Below are 15,704 nucleotides of genomic sequence, written 5' to 3' on the forward strand. Positions count from 1 at the left end.
CATCATCTAAGGACTAAATTCCACAAGGACTTCCTTTGGACCTATCTTTCAGCTTGTTTGTCCAGCTTTTGAAGTGACCGCCAATCAGTTCTGTTGTTGCCAAAATGTCCTTGTTTCTCTCTCTCTGTATCATTGTTTCTCACAATACGACTTCTTTATCCCAACTTGAGAAACAGCATCCATGCAATCTCACTTTACTATTAGATTTTAATAACTAAAAAGGGAGTAGTGGTAAGAGATCTCCTACACAGAGCTGTAACTTGATTAAAGCAGGCAGGTATACTGTTTCCGTTTTGATTTGGGTGAGATAATTGAGGGAAATAAGGAGTTGGGATTTAGAGCATAGATACATATCCTATAGTTTGACTTTGAAAACTGTCAAAACCTAAAAATGATTAATAGGAGAATTCATATTAAGAAAATTATAGGGTGTTCACATTTTTTTACAGGCTTAGATAATTTCCAGGAATGTCCCTGTGAAATACAAAGTAAATTAATTCAATCTACATTATATCAAGAAGACTGCAATTAAGAAGACACTCTTCCACATCTTTGTGGTTTCGTAACCCAGTTGTCTACAAAATAGTTTGAAGTCAAGAACCATAATCATCTTCACTTAACACTAGCCCTAAAGTCCAGATAATACACAAAAAAGATGAGAAGGCCATCAAGGTTAATTTTCTTTCTCTCCAGTTGACAAGCAAGCAGATACAAATAGTATAATTGAATGATTGTCTTGCTTCCAAATTATGACTTCTTCTCCTTTCAGTTGCCTATAAAAAGGAAGCACCCACTCCTGTGTCTTCCTCATCTTTGCCCAATCTTCTCATGTTGATTATATCCGCTCAGTTTTCAAACTAAAATGCAGTACTTGCCTTCACAGTGCTTGAATTGTGGTTTATTTATATGCAGTATTGACTTTATTTATTAGTATGCTGCTAAAATGCATGATTTTTTCCTGAAAATTTGAAGTTTTTAAATAGTTTATTAAAGATTTTTTTCATTAAAAAACAAATCTAATAAAGAAAAAAGAGAAGAAAGAAAAAATATGAAGTTCAAAGAAACTAAAGAAAACTAGAGAGAAACAACAAAAGAAACTAGAGGACCCCATCTGTCTTTTCAACAGATTAACAAACCCATAATCTCCCCTTTTAATGACTATATGATTCACTTAACTGCAGTGAACACTTAATGACCATATGATTCACTTAACTGCTGTGATTTGCTTAACAACTATGGCAAAAAAGTCACAAAATTAGGCACAACTCAGTTAACTGCCTTGGTTAGCAATAGAAATTTTGGGCTTAATTATGGTTGTAAATTGAGGACTATTATATATAGAAGAGAAATTTATGTGGGAGGAAAAGAAAATTTGGTCTGTACTATTGCTGAAACAGTTCAGGACAAAATTGATTTTCCTCATCAATCTGGCCACACAGATGTTCATTCATTATGGCCTTTGATATTAAATGAATGCATAAACTAGCTCCATTAGCAGGGAATAATCTGTCATTATCATAATCTTGTTATAAAATTTGCTGGATGAAATCTTAATAAAATATTAGAGCAGTAATTAACAATAATTTTTGCTTTTGTTGTTAGCTTTTCAGAATAAGAACCCTGTCCTTCCATATGCATTTTTCAATTCTGTTCTTATGAGCATTTAAGCAAATTTAATTGAACAATGACACTTTTTTACATATGCAAGCAGATCCTACACATGTGGGCAGTGAAATAATAACCATTAGATTCAATGGAATATCCCTAAGTTTGTATAAAACTGCAACCTGAGTACATTTATGATAAAACTATTCATTTATTACAGGGGTAGTCAACTTTTTTATACCTACCGCCCACTTTTGTATGTCTGTTAGTAGTAAAATTTTCTAACCACCCACCGGTTCCACAGTAATGGTGATTTAGAAAGTAGGGAAGTCAATTAAATAAAAAAAAGGAAAGTGCTTCAGTATCGGACAAAACCCCTACCACCCACCATGAAAGCTGGAACGCCCACAAGTGGGCGGTAGGGACCAGGTTGACTATCACTGATTTATTATATCTGCATGCTGTCAAATCAAATGGGCTCGTGGCATTTTACAATAAAGTCAAATGAATAATAAGATGGTCTGCAACCAAAGGGCCCCACCAAGTCAAGAAATCATTCCACATACATAAAAGGGTAGGGCTGGAATTTCACTACCACAATCTTGTCTTCTTTGACAGTTCTACCCCACAGGTGTCACTGCTTGACTTTAGATAGGCCTACAGCTTGATTGCTGGTTTCAGAATTTTTTTTTGAAAAGTTGCATGTGTCTTCTTCTTGTGCCATAGCCATCAACGGACATTGGTGATCATGTTGGTGATCCTATTTTGATCAACAGCCACAAAAAGTGCTGTTAGGTGTTGTCCAAACCAGTCCCTTAGATTTTGAAGCTATAATGTTCTTCTTCTGACTGTTTGCCCTCTATCTTTCCTTGGAGGACTAAGTGAAGTATGCCATATTTTTCCGGGCATCGCATCACATGTCCAAAATATTCTAACTTCTGCTTTTTTATGGTTTTAATGATTTACCTTGGCTTTCCCCGTGGCACGACAAAACCGCGCTACGCAAAATAGCGGAGATTAAATTGCGTCGCTAAAGTCGCGACGTCATCACCGCGCGTCATCACCGCGGGGACAACAGCGCGGTGACAGAAGGGCGTTCTACATACTTCGTTCTTTCCCTCCAAAGGTAGCCCTCCTCCTCCAGCTGACAGCGGCAGCGGGCATGGGGCAAAGTGGGCTGCCCAGCAGCAGCAGCCTGCGGGAAGGGTCCAGCACAGCCACGGGGGGCAGCAGGAAGCCTGCGGGGGGCCCGAGCAGGGCCGCCGACGCTGGCAGCGGAGGAGGACGCAGCAGCGGCGGCTGAGGCTCTCCCGGGGCCGGCGAAGCGGGCTTGCCCGGCAGAGGCAGGCCGCCCTCTTCTTCCTCAACAACATCTCCTTGGATGGGCGGCCGCCGCCACCGGGCAAGCCCGCTTCGCCGGCCCCGGGAGAGCCTCAGCCGCCGCCGCCGCCCACCCTGCCTCTTCCTCCGGGGGAGGCTCCGGCAGCGGAGGCCGCCCGTCCAAGGAGATGTTGTTGAGGAAGAAGAGGGCAGCCTGCCTCCGCCGGGCAAGCCCACTTCGCCGGCCCGGGAGAGCCTCAGCTGCCGCCGCTGCCACGTCCTCCTCCGCTTCCTGCTGCCCCCCACGGCTGAGCTGGACCCTTCCCACGGGCTGCTGCTGCTGGGCAGCGCGCTTTGCCCCGTGCCCGCTGCCGCTGTCAGCTGGAGGAGGAGGGCTACCTTTGGAGGCAAAGAACGAAGCATGTAGAACGCCCTTCTGTCACCGCGCTGTTGTCGCGGCGGTAGGGTCGTTTTTTTCTTAGCGCTTCGGACGCCGCGGATTTGCCTCCGCACTTATGTCGGCGCGGATAAGGGCATCGCGGTTTTGTGGTGGAACCGGCTTTCCCAGGTGGTTTATCATTTCCACATTTCTGATTTTGTCAACCCAACTTATACGTAACAGTTACCTGTAAATCCACATTATAAATGCTTCTAGTCTAGGGGTGTCAAACTCGTGTCATCACGTGATATATCGGGACTTTTTCCCCCTTCGCTAAACGCATGTGACGCATCCAGACTGCGAGTTTGACACCCATGTTCTAGTTTCTTCAAGTGACTTTCTGTCAGAGATCATCTCTCCACTCCATAGAGCAGGATAGAAAAAATCAGTGATATATTTGGTTTTATAGTTTCTTTAGTTATCATCAGAGAAATGCTCTGGTGCTTTATTCTTAATTTTTGAATGACTTTCATTTCAATAGAAACCTCACATTTCACCATAAATTAAGTGATTAAATATGTTACAGTGCTCCTGTCTCCAGTAGTTGTGAGACTTGCACGTAACCAAGACATTTCTCCCACATTCAGATAGCAGCAGATAGACAGCTAAGGAGAGCTGACAGAAGAACCACATGGCTGAAACAAAATCCAAATATTCCAATGCATTGGCTAGAGCAAATAATATCCCAACAGACAAAATATACAATCATTTCTTCTCATGATAGCTTTTAAGTAGATCTGATTAAGTAGATCTGACACCGCTACCTGAAGGAACAATAAGAAAGCAAAAAATTGCACAATAATGGATTCTAAATTGCATTTAGCTATGAATTGGACTAATTAGTGTCTCTCCACTGCCCTCAAATATATATTGGCTGGGAAGTTGCTGTGGAAGCATGTTTACCACTTTCTGGTGAAAATAAATGTATCTAGTTCTTTCCAGGAATGAGAATAGAAAAAATACTTTCACCAGTTTCTGGAACTCCATAATCACCATGTTGACTGACTGGATTGTTAGTAGCTTCTAACATTGTAGCCTACATCCAGAGCAGTTTTGCACTTTTATACTGTTTTCCCTTTTAAAAAAAGTTGTTGTGGGAATGGGTGGAATGTAATTTTGGAAGTAGATGAAAGAATAAGTGACAATTGAACTCAATCAAAAGAAGCATGTCATTAAACCACCAAGGATGAGAAAGCCAGCTAAATTAGCATGACACTGTTGCTTGCTGTTGTTGTATAAAGAACCTTAAAAATAATATAGTTTTAGGACAAGGTGGGAAGGAAAATATCCCTTAATGCTGTAGGAACCAGAGTTAGAAGGTGTATCTACTTATGTATCATTGTAGCCTATAATGGGGACTTGAAATATACAAAGCTATTTAAGGTGGATGTAATACAAACATTCTACCAGCTTCTCATGGGTTCCTGCAGTTCAGACATGATGAATTCTGGACAGTGGGGCAACCCCCCCCCCCATTTTTACAGATTTCAGAGTTCTCAGGATCACATTACCCAAATCAGCAGCACATCTGTAGAAGTTGTGGTGGTGTTACTTTTTAGGCTATCTGATAGTTTATTCAGTATATCACATTTCTTTAACCACCCCAAAAAAAATCCTTTTAAAAAAGGATGCCACTATTACACTGGTACATCACTTCAGTATTTTTGTTGTTGTAAGGCTAGTTGCTGTATTAGTTATTAGTTCAGTCCACTTTAGTTTTAGTCCCATTTTTTCCCTCTGAACTTTGACTTTCCTTAGAACTTGCAGATCACTTGTATTGTCAGCAGTTGGTGTCGTCAGCATAGTGCAGATTGATGTTTCTTCTTCCAGTTTAAAAAACACATTCATCTTCCAACACAGCTTTTTTCAATCTTTATTCCACATATAATTGACAAAGTGAGGGGAGAACGTACAGTCTTTTTCTTGCTCCTTTCCCAACTTGGAGGCTGTCCATTTTGTCATTTTCTGTCTGTAATTTCCTGACATGTGTATAGGTGGTCCTTGATTAACAACCACTTGTTCAACAACCATTCAAAACTTGTGACAGGGCTGAATGAGTGGTAGTTACAACGAGTCCTCAGAGATCTGGCTGTTGTGATACCCCAACAATCACGATAGCAACTGAGGCGCTCAACAACTGGCCCAGGTTTCCAACTGCCAGTGTCCCCATGGTCATGTGATCACAATCCAAGTTGGCTTCCCACAAGCAAAAGGCATTGTGGAAGCCAGCAAGCAGCTAGCAGAAATCGCCGTCACTTGAGGTCTTCATTTAACAATGGTAACCAGGGACTGCCAGAATGCTGTTGCTAAGCCATGCAGTCTCATGGCATTACATTTTACAAGCACATTGATTAGCAGTAATAATTCCAGTCCAAGTTAAAGATTATTAAGTGAGAATTACCTGTATACATTTCACATAAAGATAATGAGTTGCTCTGGAAGTTATTTTTTAAGCACGTTCTACAGCTTGACATAGTTGACACAATTGAAAGAGTTTCTCTAATCAGTGAAGGACATGCTGACTTCTTTTAGAGATTTTTTAGCTTTCTCAATTATTCAGCATACATCAGCAAAAAAATCTCATTTACTCAGCTCTTTCTGAAACCAGCTCAAACATCTAGCATCTCCTTGGCACGCCGAGATGCATGAAATGCTGTTACCTTCCCAATGAAGTGTTACCTATTTATCTACTCGCATTTGCATGTCTTCAGAACAGTGTCTTAACTGCTAGATCACTGCGTTCCTGCCATTGAAATAACTAAGCATAAATAAGACCACTCCCATATAAGACCACTGCTATAAGCAATCTTAAAAAAAATGATAAAGTTGTCTCTCTTTCAGTTTAACTGAGAATAAAGCCAAGAGTTGTGCTGATAGCATCTGTTTATTCTTAAAGTACTTCATTAAGTACATTAATCCATCCAGACCTGTGAATATATGGACATATTGTTTAAAAGTTTGAAACTATTCTGACTGAGGAAAGATGCTAAAAACGTTCTTGAAAAGTAGGACTTAATGAAGATTGCTATGCACTTGAAAAGCAGCAGCAATGAGACTTTTGCTGAAAAAATATTCCTGTTGGACTTTGCCCTTTAGATAATCATTGGCTTGGCTCTAATTTAACATTTTTAGCTAGGTGTTCAAGTAATTGTTAAGCCCATTAAAAAGTTGCAGAACTGTTGCTTTAGAAATTAAAATGGTAATATTTCTTGTAGTACATTATTATAGATTTTGAAGGAGAATGATGGAGAATCTGGATCTCCAAAGTTCACCTTTCTTGAAGCAGGGAAAACATTTGGGGGTGACATAAACTGGATTTGTTTCCAGAGAAGAAACAGTGGTGGTGGAGGAAACATCTTAACCTAATTTATCTCCACTCACATTTGAATAAGGAGGCTGATTGTGCAGCAAAATCCTTGTCTGGACAGGAAAGCACCTACAAAACCATCTTTGCTCTTCAGCGTCCCAGTGTGCACCAAGCCTTGTCCCTGGAGAACTGCTGGCTCTCAGAGCAAGGATATCAGAACAGAGCTGGAAGGGACCTTGGAGGTCTTCTAATCCAGCCCCCTGCTCAAGCAGGAGACCCTATACCATTTCAGACAAGTGACTGTCCAGTCTCTCTTTTTTTTTTATGTTGTCTTTGTCTATTTATCCCCCCTTCCCTTGTCTGTTGTGAGCCGCCCGGAGTCCTTCGGGAGTGGGCGGCATACAAGACAAATAAAATGAAAAATGAAATGAAATGAAAACCTTCAATGATGAAGCACTACAACGTCTGAAGGCAAGCTTCAGATGTTCCACTGGTTAAGTGTCCTCACTATTATTAAGTTTCTCAATCCCAGGTTGCTTCTCTCTTTGATTAGTTCCCATCCATTGTTTCTTGTCCTGAACCCTCCTGCCTGCTTCCTTTTGAGCCAACAGGATTGCTCGCATTCCGGAAATTGCTGCTTCTTCACCTCCGGAGGAATTTAAGGATTGAGGTTCCTATAGTCTTTGGCGGGGAGGCATAGCTTGAGGTTTTGCAAAGAGGCCCAGACAGCCATAGCCTTCTAAGGTAAGGCGGCCTCTTTGCAGCCTAGCTCCCCACAGCTCGGCAACAGAGCACACACACACACACACAGAGGAAAGGTGGAAAAGTCTGCCTGCCTTATATGGCTATGCTTGCATACATGAGCGACGTGAGAAAGTCGCGTCACGGGGCTGGAGGGAAAAGGAGGGGGCATGCAGGTCGAGCCCGGATAAAAGTGGTGCTTGGGGCACGTTGCACGCCCCGCCTCTCGGAGGCGAGCCTGCTTCCTGTGACACGCCCGAGGTTTCTCGGCTGGAAACACACCTGGGGGAGGGAACTGGAGCCAGGCTCCGGACTGGCGGAAACTCTGCCCTCCCTGCTTCTCTAGAGGACGGGCCCGTGCGCGCCTCGCGCTTCCGGAGGCTTAAGGCGACTCCTCCAAATTTCTTACGAATCGTGGCAGTGGCCTTAAAGGACAGAATGTCCAAGTTGGGGGGGGGGGGCGGTCGCTTTAGAGCAGAGGTATTATCCAACCTTGAAGACTTCAACTCCCAGAATTCCCCAGCCGGTGTGGGGAATTCTGAGAGTTGAAGTCCACAAATCTTAAAAGTTGCCAAGGTTGGACTCCCTTCTTGAGAGCTAAGCGGATGAAGGACTTTGGCTTTTGGTAGCTTTGCTCTACAACCGTGTTTCTCAACCTTGACGACTTTAAGTCCTGTGGACTTCAACTCCCAGAATTCCCCAGCCAGCTATGCTGGCTGGGGGATTCTCGGAGTTGAAGTCCACAGGATTTAAAGTCGCCCAGGTTGAGAAACACTGCTCTACAATGACACTTAAACATGGGTTTTTAAAAAATGTTTAAAATGTTTCTGGCCTTTTCTAAAGTTGTTTCTTAATGTTGCTAGGTAACCATAGCAATTTGACAGTGTATCCACCCTTCGAAGGTAAATAACATAACTAAACGATAAAGGGTAAAAAGACACTGCAAAATGCACTTACCTACTACGAGAGCTCAGTCAGCCACTCTTCTGAGTTCGAGGACAACTGTGTGTAAGACAGAAAACTCTCACTCCAATGTATTATTAAAGAACAATTTAATATGTTTTGATTTTTAATGAGTTTCAAAGATGCTTCCTCCAGGCAGTACATGGAGATCTGTTAAGGGAATTAATTACAATAAAAAGCCATGTCCGTGGATGTAAGGTGTTGACTCAGGCAATTACGTCTTTCAGTGATACCCATTTCACACAAATGAGCCAATGACAGAAATATTTTTTTTCTCCAAAAGAATGAAGGAAGGCAAGAGATTAGCCTTGCTGCCACCATTTGGCCTTACGCAACCTGACCAATTTATGCTTTTAAACACACTGCAAAGTCATGTGTCTCAGCACTAATGAGAAGGAATGACATTTTCTGGGGAGTAAAAGTAATTTCCCAGTGGGACTTGTAGTGTAGAATGGATTCAATGTTTAATTATTACCCCTTTGTGGCATCTTTCATTTTGTTATCAAAATGTTGTTCTGAGTTGGCTAAGCACGCTTAGTCCTGTGGGACGTTATCATCCAGCCCTCTCCCAGAAAAATGAAATATTCTAGGAAATATTGAAAAGGCAGAATATTTCCCTGGATGTGAGGAGAAAGAAACATGTTTTAAAAGACAGAATAGTTGCCTGTAGCTTCCTGCCCATCCCCACTTTGTCAATAGGCCATTGAGAAGGCCAGGCTAGCCCACTTTACATAATAAAGACTTCTCCACTGCAGCTGCAGGGGGAAGGGATAATGTTGGAACTTTATTCAACTCTCCACATGGCATCTGAGAACTCATCTATACCTGGGTTCAAAACACAGCCTAGAGAGTAGCCCTTGCATGGCCCCATGGGAGTCTGACAACCAATCAGAATACATTTCTTACACAGGAACAGGAAACAGAGAGGTGGGACTAAACAGGTATAAAAAGCCTAGCAAGCCCCTCCTTCAGCCCTTCTCTTCTTCTCCACCAACATTGAAGCATGTGATCACCTTTTCTGTTCAGGGCTCAAGCCATGTGGCCCTGTCCAACAATAAACCATCTTTCCAAGCAGCCTCCATGTCTCCAGTGTCTTTCTCCCCACTTGGAGCTGAACCCAGAAGGACATTTCTTTCAACAGTCCTTTCTGAGCAATTGGTAGGATTTGTATATTTAGTAGTTTTTGTTATTTCCTAAATTTTTTGTCTTGGATGCAAGCTGCATATTTGCCTCATAAGAATTCATGGCATAATAATTATGGAAGAGAGACAACTTAAAAATAAACTTGTCATCCACAGATGCTGAAGACCATAGCACAGGTTTCATTTCTTCAATAAATTGTATTAAATAATACTTCTTTACAGAATAATTTCCCAGCAAATACATTTAGTTGTTTAAATGTTAGGCAATACTAATTCTTCCATAATAGCAACAAATACAGGGATTTGACTAATTAAAGCAAAGATCTAAGTTCTTCCAGAAAGTTGTGTCTGGATTGTGCTTTTCTTTGTCAGTTTCAATTGGTAATCTTAGTCCCATTTTTTCCCTCTGACTAATTAAAGCAAAGATCTAAGTTCTTCCAGAAAGTTGTGTCTGGATTGTGCTTTTCTTTGTCAGTTTCAATTGGTAATCTTAGTCCCATTTTTTCCCTCTGAACTTTGACTTTCCTTAGAACTTGCAGATCACTTGTATTGTCAGCAGTTGGTGTCGTCAGCATAGTGCAGATTGATGTTTCTTCTTGGTAATCTATCAACAAACCTTCCAAAGAATTGGCCTGGAGATTTGTAGATATTCCTTTTATTTACTTTATTCTTCAATCCATACCTGTATGTTTTGCTTTGGGTTTTTTTTCCAATAAATATTTTTTAGCAGAATGCAAACATTTAAAAATAAGAGATAATAATTTCAATTCAATTAGAATACTTATTAAAAACAATGTCTAAAATGGCTAGTAAAAAAAGACCCAGTTTTTCTTTTTGTCTATTAAATATACATAGAACAGTTACATGTGGACTATGAAATTTGGAAAAGGATTTTTCTGCTGAAGTCCTTAGTTAGCCATCTAAATATTTATATCTCTAGAGTAACAAGGGTACCATGCTTAAGTCTTCTACATCTGATCTTTCTTCCATAGGTACATATTTTACAGAAAGTGCTCATTTTAGGCTGTTGGAAGAAATGTCCTTCTGGGTTCAGTTCCAAGTGGGGAAAAAGACACTGAAAACATGGAGGCTGCTTGGAAAGATGGTTTATTGGTGGACAGGACCACATGGTTTGAGGTGTTGAACAGAAAAGGTGATTGCATGCTTCAAGATGTTGGGTGAAGAAGAAGAAGAGAGAGAAAGTTCCTGGCTTTATACTCTCTGTTGGGCCCCACCTCTCTGTTTCCTGTTCCTGTGTAAGAAATGTATTCTGATTAGTTGTCAGACCCCCATGGGGCCATGCAGGGTCAACTCTCTAGGCTGTGTTTTGAGTCCAAGTTTGGTTGAGCATTGCTTCTTCCCAGATGTGGTGAGTTTCTATAGAAGGCTAATCCTATCTTTGTTATGTAAAGTAGACTAACTCAGGTTTTTATGGCCCATTGAGAAAGGTGCGAGCTATTAAGAGTGAGTCTGTTTCCTGCCTAAAAAGATGTTTCTCCATTTCTTATTATATTATTATATTCTTCAAATATAATATTCTGCTTTTTCAATATTTCCTAGGATGTTTCATTTTCTTTCTAGGAGAGCAGTGGGATTTAACTTCCTACAAGGCATAGTAATGTCCACTAGGTTTCCGTGTTCAAGCAGAGGGTAGGAAAAAGGTTTTTGCAAAGCTTGCTTTTTGATGCACTTAATTCGGTTCAAAATACTAGAATGGGGAAAATTCATCTAGTATTAATGTGACTGTTATAAGCAGAATCAGACATCTGTAGCATAAAAGAGGCATATACTCTCTGAAGTGAAAATGAACTTGCATTGTCAGTGAAGGACAAACTATTTTATTTTCCTCTAGCAGTGTTTTAGCTACAAAAATGTGCCATGAATTATTAACATTACATAGTTCTGCTGCAAAAAAAATGATATTTTTCAAAGCTTCAGCATTAAGAAAAATTGATGTAATGATTTTTCAAAATCTCACAATACAACAGCTTAATCTTTAAACTGTGTACTTTTTTCAATGCTGGTAGCTTTGTATCTAGTGATAAAAAAACAAAATGCAAGAAACCCACAGGGGAATGCAATTGCAAGTCAAAACAACAGTTTGGTATGCATATTTCTGTTTCATAAGTCAAAACAGATACACATTCCTTCCATGACATAAGGTTGTTTCTTTACTGTAAATGAAAGAGATAAGATAGGGAGCAGCTCTCAAGTCCATAAGGTCAACTCTACCATTTGAAAAAATGGGGTTCTGGTGTTGGAAGACAGAGCTGAAAATACCACTATATTCCTTCTACCATCTTGCTACTTTCAGATGTTTAGAAATAGGCTGCCCCAAGTGTCATTATCCTTAATATCAACAAATCCCATTGTTTTCAAAACAGATTTCCATACTTGCATTTCACCTTATTCACAAGGGCCAAGCAGTGATTTTTTTAAAATGTGACTTTTGTAAATTATATGCATATTTGTCCAGAATGCCATTCCATAGAGTCCAGTGACACTCTAGGAAAAGCATGGAAAGGATTCCAATCTTCAAGCTAAATGAGAAATAGTGAGACAAATTGTCTGCTTGAAAAGTTAGTTTAAGGAGAGAAGTAGAATCCCAGTTGGATCAGCACTCTGGTTCTGAAATGTAGGCTGCAATGCTATTTTATCATGTACGGTACATCCCTATTATTACTTCCAACCTTGTATTTGCACCAGTACATCCCCACCCCAAGGGATTTCAGTTAGATAAAGGGGTTAATCTCTGATTTTTACCCAATTTTACATGACTGAAAGTAAGGCCTGAGATCTTGAATCAAATTTGACTTTGCCATTCATGGAGGAATCTAATTTGGAACAGTAGCAGATTGTGGATCATCTTATATCTACAAAAACAACCAGGAAGACTTTAATGGAGATTTAGTCTCCATCAGTGCATCTTTTGCCTCATGACTGTAAGAGAAAGCTAGATAGGTAGATTTGCTTAAAAGCTTAATTTCATTTTCAAATATTTTATTGTTCTAAATCGGAATAGGGAGGAGACCTTTCAACTATTGCTGAACTACAATTCCCTGAAAGCCCAATTAGCAAGGCTAATGGAGGGTGGTGAGGAACGCTATGAATTGTAAATCAGGAGCATATGGTGGACAAAAGGTTCCTCATTCTTGTCCTGTGTATGTTTTCTGTGACCAAAATGACAACTCTTCCTGAAATGGAAAATTGACAAGTGAAATTTACATGTCAGATTCCAGGACTGTGGTGAGCTCTGACCTGGCAAATAACTGAGGGTGTATCTTTACTGCTGAATTGAGCGTCCATCCTAAACTCAGAAAATATATATATATATATATATATATATATATATATATATATATATATATATATATATATATATATATATATATATATATATATATATATATATATATATATATATATATATATATATATATTAACATTAAATTTCGTCTCCCCGTTGTTGCTGATCTCATTTCTCTATAATCTCTGTTTTAGATCACTTCAATCATTTGACTTCCCGCTAATGTAATGGATACCAAAAGCTAACTATTTATACAACCCAAAATTATCCTTGCATGGTGTCAAGAGAGATTTTAAACTTATTTCACTCATAACATGAAAGTAATGGCAAGCAAACACAATCTTCCCAGAAAAGATGCTAGGGTATGTTTGTGCCATACTTAGGAGCAAGTGTGAACACAGCTCTAAGATTTTCAATATGCTCATCCATCTCTATAAAAGGAATATTGTACAATTAGAAGGTGGATAGGGTTGCAGTGTGGAATAGATGTCCCAATATTTTTCCCACACTCTTGTTTGAGCTCTCTCTCCAACCTTAAAGATAAAGTGACAATCTTATACAGCTCTGGCAATGCTGTCCCAAGGGTTTTAAATCCTTTGAGCATCCTCACTGATTTTGCAGCAGCTGTGTGAGTCATAATTACTTTTTGTATTTCAAAATATGCAAATTAATTTTGCATTTTAATATTTAAGGGAGTCGATTATTTTATCTTGAGAAACTCACTGTCCTTTATTTTATAAACTGCTTGTGTTATGCTTCATGTTATAAAGAGAGATACTGCTATTTTAACAGTACCATTGCCTTCTGAATTTGTAACAGCACAACTCTACTATGAGGATATCTCTCTGTAGGACTAAATGGAGAACTGTGTGTTTATTCTTAAAATATGTCCCTCTAGATCCCCTCTGGCCATTTTATGCATCTCTCTGGTTTTCTTCAGATAAGAAATGCTTTCGGTTTATAACAGAGAATTTTTCAGGATCCCCAGATATTTAGAGAAGATGCCAACGTTTCCTGTGTCAGTGTTGTTATCTTTCCACAAGAGGAGGATTAGGGCTTCCTGCCTTATAAAGATCAAGTTCTTTGCCTAATTGCATTGGAGAAAATCTTGCACCAAAGTAGACACTAGATGAAAATACAGATAAAGGGAAATTAGAAGATTGACTTAGTCTTAGACTACTGGGCTATCTGGTTCAGCATTATGTTTGACATACTTGGTGTGTATTCAGAAAGCTCATAAATAGGTAATGGGCTACAGGTGGTATTCAGCAGTTCTGACCAGTTCTGGAGACCTGGTAGCAGAAATTTTGAGAGGCTTGGAGAACTGGTAAATACCACCTCTGCAAAATGGGGGGTTTGCAGTAGCCTTCCGCTAGAGTGGGGAGGGAATGGAGATTTTACAGTATATTTTCCCTGCTAGGCCCACCAATCCACACCCACCAAGCCATGCCATGCCCACCAAGCCACACCCACAGAATTGATAGTAACAAAATATATGAATCCCACCACTGTAATGGGCCCACTTCTGAGCATCATAATAATAGAAATTGATACCAAAAATATACTTTTCTTAGTATATATAAACAGAACAGATCCAACTGCATCAAGGTCAATTCTGTCAATGCATCAACTATAACTTCAAGAAAACAACTAATTTAGTAGTATGTTATCAAACCTTGGTCAAAAAGCTATGTGTTATTTGAACCACTGTCTTATTTTCTGATGTTCGATTAGTTCCTTCTTGAGAACAATGAAGTATAACAATTGTTCTATGTTCTGTTCCGTGAATTTGGGCCTAGAAACAGCAACCTCGGGAGGCATTTCTTTTAGTTTTAGTTCCTCTGGGAGGGAGGAACTTTGTGAAGAAGAGACCAGTGAGGAATCTGGCATCTTTCTTTTTATATATAAATGTATATGTATGCATCAGTGTCCTGTCATGCTCACTGTGATGGGTTTGTGGTATTCTAGTCATCCATAAATATCACAGTTTTAACTTACACTTTAAACAAAGCAAGTTTCTCATATGCTTCTGATAACCTCTGAATCTGTGGGATTGTGCATGTGTTGATTTAAGATTCTAATCCAACACACCCAGAAGAGAATAAATCATTTTGAGAAGCTGGTTTCATTTATCTGCCAAATTGGGGATCCAAACTGTATTTTGTAACTGATAGCATTCTGTCCTGTGATGACTCTTCCATTCTTTTCCTAGAGATGAACCTCATAAAGTGATTAACCAGCTCAGCCAGAAATCTTATGCACAATACATTAAGCATAATTACTTTTGATCTTGCTTAAGATTCCTGAGTCTGATGAACAAATGCAGGCCATTTGTTTGTTTATGAATCCATTTATTTTTCTTTTTACAACTCTGTAATCCCTTTGCGGTAGATTTGGGGTGGTTAAATGGAGCTAGCGTTTACTAGTCAGATGCTGTAGCAATTAAAAATGTACCATTAGCTTCACAGGTGGTGAAATTCCCTAGGTCCCTCTATAGTTTCTACAACTTTTTATCATGCATTATATCCCCCATATTACTAAAATCAAGACCAGAAAGAGGAAAAATGAAGAGAAACTTGGAGGCCACTTCACACAATACTGAATGTGAAATTATGTATATGGTTATAGCGTAAGAAACTTATTAAACTAAACTATTATAGATATGGTAAAGAATATTGGGACCAGGTGAAAAATGGTCAATAGAGACTTGCATCCATGTGCTGTCATTCAGGCTTTGAAAAGGATTGGGCAACTTCATGGAGAAACAGAAACAATAATCTTTATTATCCTCTTCTTGCTGTCTAATTCCTGACATAGCTCACCAGCAAGTCACCAAGGCCATTTCTAACCACAATCCAGATCTGACTCCAGATTGAGATG

Source organism: Thamnophis sirtalis, unplaced genomic scaffold (assembly GCF_051295495.1).
Source record: "Thamnophis sirtalis isolate CommonGarterSnake01/CBP01778 unplaced genomic scaffold, rThaSir2_p1.2 scaffold_1, whole genome shotgun sequence".
Classification (NCBI taxonomy): domain Eukaryota; kingdom Metazoa; phylum Chordata; class Lepidosauria; order Squamata; family Natricidae; genus Thamnophis; species Thamnophis sirtalis.